The sequence below is a fragment of the Ostrea edulis genome, chromosome 4 (genome assembly GCF_947568905.1).
Source record: "Ostrea edulis chromosome 4, xbOstEdul1.1, whole genome shotgun sequence".
Taxonomy (NCBI): Eukaryota; Metazoa; Mollusca; class Bivalvia; order Ostreida; family Ostreidae; genus Ostrea; species Ostrea edulis.
Genome location: NC_079167.1, coordinates 32,111,451 through 32,119,447, shown reverse-complemented (window position 1 = coordinate 32,119,447; position 7,997 = coordinate 32,111,451).

The following is a 7,997-nucleotide window of genomic DNA, read 5'->3' as shown; positions in this document are numbered from 1 at the left end:
AAGGAAGTTTCAAACAACATAGGCTTTTGTCTTTAAAATTCTAACTAATAGTGATTTATAAGAACCAAAAATGTCGCTGGGTCAAAACTTTGAGATGGTCCCTCGGATTATATAAACGGTGACTTGCTGATTTTATTTCATTATATTATCATATGTGATCAAGACTTTCACATATATTAAAAAGGTTGAAAACTCTAGGGCAGAAATATGAAAAGTTCTTTATTTTCGAAGAAAATCCCATAAGGCCCCATAGTAAAGGTGCTGATATTTTGAGACGACCCTTACACAATACTGTACGTGCAAAATCATTTTTTATTTTCTTGATAAAATGTCCAAAGTACAACTCATTATTGATATGAATTTTTAAAAAATCACTAGAGCAGAACTAATTGTATTCGGCCCCCTAAAATTGTTTTCCATTCCGTTCCGTCTTCCGTTCCGCGTTTTAGCAACACCCCCCTCATACCACCCAACCATAAGTTAGGGTCAAGATTAAAGGTTCTGCAGACGGACTGGTAAAACAGTACGCTCATATTATTTTGTTGCAATTCGTTTTATTAGTTGACAAATGCTTATGTCTTTCACTTTGGTTTGAAAAAAAAATTGAACAGTTACTGTACATAAATCATTTACGTATCTATATGCACGCCTTACTTTCTAACTGCGTGTGCAACAACCCATGACCAAACCCAAGGAATTGTAACATTGATGGAAAAGAAAAATATGGCAGCCACTGTCTTCATTTACAACTTTAGAACTTTGAACGATAAAATGACTAGCGGTGTATACGTACTTACCCATAACATCAAGAGTTGATGTCAGCCTACTATAGTCTATCTTTGTCACTTCACCGATGCCTTCTGACCGTTTTTCGTTTATGTTTTTGGTAGATTCTGCCTGCCATTCTAAAGCGAACGAACAATGTGGTTTACTCATTTATACGTACATTTTCGTCAATCTTAGCTGTGTGTAAAGTCACTGTCTTGTGATAAAATGAATTTTCCTTCCAATAAGCACGATCAGTTCGGAATGTGAAGGTTAACCGTTTGATTAATAGTATATCAATAGACAATCATTGTCAAGATTAGTATTAATCAAGCATATCGTAAAGGTTTTACTAATTTGATAAAGATTTTCTTTTAAAACAAATTAAATAATATCTTTTTTGTTGTCTATTATTTAACGTCCCTCATGAGAATTTTTCACTGATATGGAAACGAAATAATGAATTGATAGAAACAAATGATTAAATATTAATGAATGTAGGTTTAGTAATTAAGATATGGTAAAAATGAAATTTATTCCAATAATGAGTCTAACAAACCTGTTGTTCTCCCCTGTAAATATTTCTTGAAGTATACCATCCATTGACGCATCTCCTGATAGATGCTCTGCCTCACATCTTCCGTAAGAAGATTTTCATAATCTGAAAGGTCGATTGACGAGTCTAGGTAGTAATATTTGATGATAACTCGAAATTCTTTCTTGTAAGTTTGAAGGCAACATGCATTGCTGATTAAATTCAATTCTGCATTCTCAGAGATCGACATAGTCTCCTGAATCAACATATTACAGAGGGCTGTATAATCAGCCATAGAGTTAAAGTTAGAGATTGTACATACCTCTTTTGAACTGTTCCCTGGTGATTCCCATGAAGTACCAAATATCCTTTAAAATTAGGAATACAATATTCAGTACTAATTATGACCGCGTCCTCAAGGAATGAAGTTATAATTGTTATTATTTATATATTCAAATTTTATAATCGAAAATAGAAAGAACGTACGTAAATTTTGAATTTAGACATTGTGCGTTGCTGAACATGTTCTACTAGTATAGTCTAGCTGGACAACGTCATCTCTATTATGAATTCTGTCAAAGATTAAGCCAGGAGATGGGCAAAATATGCCAAGGAAGTACTTGACACATTAACACAATGGATAAAAATTAAGATTGGATATTGTTTAACGCCCTCTCGAGAATATATCACTCATATGGAGATGTCACCATTACTGGTGAAGGGATGCAAAATTTAGGACTATGCTTATCGCTTATGGCCATTGAGCAGGGAAGGATCTCTGTCGTGCCATATCAACTGTGACACGTGACCTCGGTTTTTGCGGTCTCGTCCGAAGGACCGCCCCATTTAGTCGCCTCTTACGACAAACAAGGGGGGTACTGGGAACCTATTCTAACCCGAATCCCCACGGGATACTTAACCAAACGTATATACCATCTAACACTTCTGTGCTTAGTGCTAGAAGAATTAGATAGGTTACATAAGGAATATGTATTCGTTCCAACTGACAACGCCTGTAACACTGTTTTTGTAAGGCTTATTATGACAGCTGTATTTTAAACGAACTTTAATTTTGTACTTACACTCCAGCCTCCTTTCAAGACACGAAATACTTAATAAATATTTAATTGCTGGGATAAAATTTAGAAATTCATTTCAAAATTGAGGATGATATCTCCCTCATGCATAGCTCTGATCCTTGGACGTGGCTCCAGTTTTTTTTTTTTTGGCACACGAGTTTTCCTTTTAGCTCTTACAAATTATTTGTCATTTCGAATTTCCAAAATTTATTTGTCGAAATGCGCATCTGGTGCATCAAAATTGGTACCGTATATGTTTTACATTACTATCCCAGTAAATGGTACGAATTAATATGAGTTACCGTACCTATTCAAAATGTACTGGATTCCAAAACTTCACAAAACCCCTTACATAGACCTTTCAGTAGATTTTAAATCATTAAACCTTTCCTAAATCAACAGAAGCAACGCTTATCACCTTTCAACACTTTAAAATACGATACATTGAAGAGTAAGCTTTTTGATAACATAGACAGCTGCTTCAGTAGAAATGGAACACAGAAATATTCATATTTTGTGATCAGTCATCCAAGAAAACAAATAATTTGATGTTATAGGGCTTTCAACCGTCTCGTTTAAAGTCAATAATTCGCAAATTCTATGGTTTTTATATAATACAACCTGTTATTAGGTCGAATGCAGTCTTACGTCTTTCCTACCATTGTTAGTCTTGGTTTTTTTTACAAACTGATTTTTACTACGGATTACTTCATTCACCCGATCAAGATAGAGTGCTCACGGTGGGTGTGACCGGTCGACAGGGAACGCTTACTCCTCCTACTCACCTGATCCCACTTCTGGTGTGTCCAGGGATCTGTGTTTGCCCTACTTCCAATTTTGTATTCTTTATAGGAATTATGAGTCAGATTAATCACTGCGCATCATCATCACTTTTCTTATGATTGTTCTATAAAGTTTTTTATTCATTTCTTGAGTCCCGTGGAATCCGGGTTAGAATAGGTCCTCAGTACTCCTTGCGCGTCGTAAGAGACGACTAAATGGGGCGGTTTGTCGGATGAGATCGCAAAAACCGAGGCCCTGTGTCACAGCAAGTGTTGCACGACAAAGATCCCTCCATGTACAAAGGCCATAAGTGCCGAGCATAGGCCTAAATTTTGCAACCTTTCACCGGCAATGATAACGTCTCCGTATGGTTGAAATATTCTCAAGAGGAACGTTAAACAATATTCAATCAATCAATCATTTATATATTTTAGTCTGTTTGAGAAATCAATTGATTCTATAAAGGAGAACCATAATTCCATAAAGAAATCGTTTCTGTATTCCGTCACTAACTTTATTAAGAAAACTTGGAAGGCCAAAAGGACTACGTTTTGTCTACCCAAATCGATAAAAAAATCTTTTGTATTTTCATTACTGTTTAGATTATGTCCAAGTTGGTTAACATATTTTAAGCAACAGTCAAACAGTCTGTAGCAGAAACAAATGATATAACGAATATTTTAAATACTCCTCACCCTTTTGGTTGATTTCTTCTCCAAACTTGATGCGAGAAGGTCCATAGCCTCACTAGACTTGAAAAGTTTGAAACATGCCGAGTCGTTAACAAACAAAGCGACAAGGACCAAGAGACTCGCGCGAAACACAAATTTGTTCATCTTGATAGAATGAAACTGATGCCTAACAGCAAAGATCATACTTTCTTTTATACCATTTATTCACATTTCATTTCCATTGAAATTACATTGACCGTTTCCTCAACTCTATGAAGAAACATACAAGGCGTTATAATTTACATATTTTCAGTTTGGTAAAGAAACCCGGGTAACTGAGGGGTTATGGTACATGGACGTGAAAGCAGATTGTTAAAATGGCTGACGTGTGGAAAAATAATTGTACTGTATTTTTGTTTACTTGCGCCCAAGGGGCAACAAACTGAGAGGTCCTTATGTTCAATAGAGGATGCGTGAACCACCTGTATATAATCACAACTTAACATCACATGAAGATAAGAACCACAAAGTCACAAGAAGGTGAAATTTTACTAAACATATTTAGATAGCATGATTATATATTAAAGATAGTTATCATCAAATTCTTTTGAACTTTCTCAAAATGCAAAATCATAACGATTTGTTTAGAAAATATGAAATTGAAAAACATATTTATCAGAAGGAAATTTGACAGGTTTCGCGTTGCTTTCTACTTTTCAAATAAACAATCGTGCATTTGTTAGTCTTAATGAAAGTGTACATGATAAGGACTCTAGTTGCCCATCAAAACTGACATTCGTATTTTTTTTTAAAGATTAAGTATCATCACAGCTTACGGCAGACTGGCTATCGGACTGTGAGTACTTTCCTGACCTTACGGAAAATGAAATCTACAACTATCTTGTTTTAAGTAAACGTACGTTTGATTCAACACCACAGTCTGCAAGACGTCAATTAAAAGCCAAAATATTTTATGATGAAGGCCATGTACAGCATATAGAAGTCAATCCAGTCACAAAAGACTCTTCACATTGCATTATTAAATGTGAATGCCTACCTTCTACAAAACTAAAAAACCAGCATACAAAACTTGGGCGTGCGTATCAAAAATCACTGGAAGAGTACATACAGGCGAATGTAATTGTGTTGCTGGGTAAGTACAAACTAAATATATACAAAGTCAATATTGAAAACAGAAATGATAGATTTTAAATTGAAAAGAAAAGAAATCTTCATTCATGCCAATCTTTGTATTATATATATACGATAATACGTGTTTGTTTGGAGGCAAAGAATATATCAATATCTTAGTGCACCATACACTTGCTGATATTGTATGTAAAACTTATACGGTACCAATTTTGATGCACCAGATGCGCATTTCGACAAATAATGTCTCTTCAGTGATGCTCAACCGAAATGTATGTAATGTGAATTAGCCTGACCAGTTACCATGCATGTGGTATCGAAGGGGGGGGGGGGGCAGCGCCCCCTCCTTTTTTTTTTTTATCTAGATGTCAATTTTCTGTTATTTTGCATAATGCAAAAAAAAAGAAATATTTGGTGACTCCCCATCTACTTTTTTATACTGTCAATGAATCAATTGAATGGTTGAAACCATAATAAAATTGAATCCATGCACTGTAGGGTGCCCCTATAGCCAACGAATTTAAGAAATCGAAGTTGGGGGGGCTGAATAGGTGGTATGCTACTACATGTAGCACACTCCTTCCCTCTCCAAGCACACATTAGAATTTTGAAAATCAGCCAAGAAGGATTTTTTATTTGCATTACAAGAATTTTAAACAATTGTGTCCAAATTCATTTTCTCCCCCCCCCCCCCCCCTTCTGAAAAATGCCTACTGACTATACATAATTTTTTCATATCAACTTGTATGTCAGATATTAATTAATGAATATTCTGTTTATCAAAATGGTCAAGCGCTAAAATGTTGCTGGTATTTTATTTAATACTACCCTGATTATAATAATGTTTTCAATTAAATATTCTATAAATAAACTTATTATCTGCTTTTATTTCAGAGAAGGAGGAGCTTGTAACCATGTTGCAGCATTGCTGTATAGAATTGTTGATATTGCTGTGAAGAAAAACACTGGTAAAATTGCTCCCACATCGAAAGCTTGTGAATGGATTAAACCACGCCGTAGAAATCTTTCTCCAAGAAAGGCGCAAGATATGAACTTTAAAAAAAATCAAAGATAGAAGACACTTCTGGTGCATATTGTGTAAGTGATAAAAAGAAGACAAACTTAACATCACCCTTTATTCAAGAATTAAAGAAAAGTTAAAAAAGTTAACCCTACGGCTGGATGGCTTAAAAATTTCTCAACAGTTAGGAAATTACCAGTACCTGCCCCCAGGAAGAGAAATACCTGAACTTCATCATATACCTTTTTCATAAATGTACAGTGTTGATCTGTTTTCAGATGACTGTACTCAACATTTTAAGAGATATTTTGAGTCGCTTCAGGTCTCAGCAGAGGAGTGTGAAATTGTTAATGAATTAACAATAGGTCAACACATAAACCCCCTCTGGAGAGAAGCAAGGCGAGGGCGCCTTACTGCCTCCGACTTTGGTAAAATTGTATGGAGAAAACCTGATATACCATCGGAAAATCTACTTAAGTATATGCTTGGATACTCTTAATCTTTCTCAAATAAAGCAGTTGTATGGGGAAAATAACATGGGAATACAGCTGTAGATTGCTACTTGCTTAAGGTCAGGGAAATGCATGCTCCTTTGACATTTCAGGAGAATGGACTAATTGACAGAGACTCTCTTCCTCACTTAGGTGCTAGCCCTGATGGATTAGTATACTGTCTTCATTGCAAACCTTACCATGGTGTAATTGAGGTGAAATGTCCATACACTTTTAAAGATGTGCATCCCAAAGAAACTGCCCTAAGCCTTTTTTTTCTGTTTTTTTTAGATAAAAGGGAAATTTAAAACTTAAAAGAAACCATGCATAGTATTACCAAGTACAAGGTGAAATGGCCATTAGTCAAAGAAAATGGTGTCACTTTATTGTTTGGACAAATAAAGGCCTTGGATATGAGACAATTTTATATGATGAAAAACTTTGGGAAAATGTAATGTTACCTAAACTTAATTCGTTTTTTTTTTTGTTCTGCAGTGTTACCTGAGCTATTTTCTGAAAGAGTGAAAAGAGGCCTGAAATTACAATTTTGTTGAGTGTTGACAAATTTCATGTATGTGTAACATGTTTATTAATTGTTATCAACTATCCTTTATACTATAATACATGTAAATTTGTAAACTTTACAAGTCTTTTCATTTCAAACAAGGTGTTGAACACAGTTTAGGAATCACAACTGAACCTGAGTATAACATGGAACCAGTGTGTTTCATAGTTTGTGTAGTATAATGATTCCAAGTTGTATTGACAGCGAGTTCTTTTCTAAGACAAAAGAACTTGTACTTTGGGAGAAGCTAGACTTATTTCAGTCCCAGCATACACACAGGTTTCCTGCTACTGTTTTGGTGCATTTCATGTGGATCAGTATTTTAATACGTTACATTTTGGTGCAGTATACACGCTGCTTTCCCATTAAACATGTTAATGATGATCTCCAAATATAATGATGAAAGTAAGACATTAACATGCTATATAGAAATGCATGTGCCATATGTATTCATTCAGCATTAAATTTACAATATTCCGAATTGAAGTTTGATAATAAATGTCATACAATGTAAAGTAAGTCAATTATTTCTTTATTAAATTTCAGAAATATGCAACAATGCATCATATTTTAAAGCCTTACCAATACTGATACATATTGATATAGATGTTGATGAAATGATTTATGGGCTTTCAAATTTCCCTATAAAACATGTAGTACAATGTAGGATTTTGCTCCTTTTTAAAATTGCCCATTGAGTGGGTGGGACAAAATAAAACTTGGGTGAAATCAAATTACCATGAATACAGTGACTCTCTCTCCACACACGCAGACATATCATTACCGTTATGATTGAATGAGTGGAGGCATGAGGTTACAAAGAGCACAAACAACAAACACTATTTTGGACACTTCGTCATGAAGTGAAATGGGAACTACACCTTGAATAATTTTGAAGTTTTTAATTCGTTCCATTGCTCGTTCCACATGAATTCTTA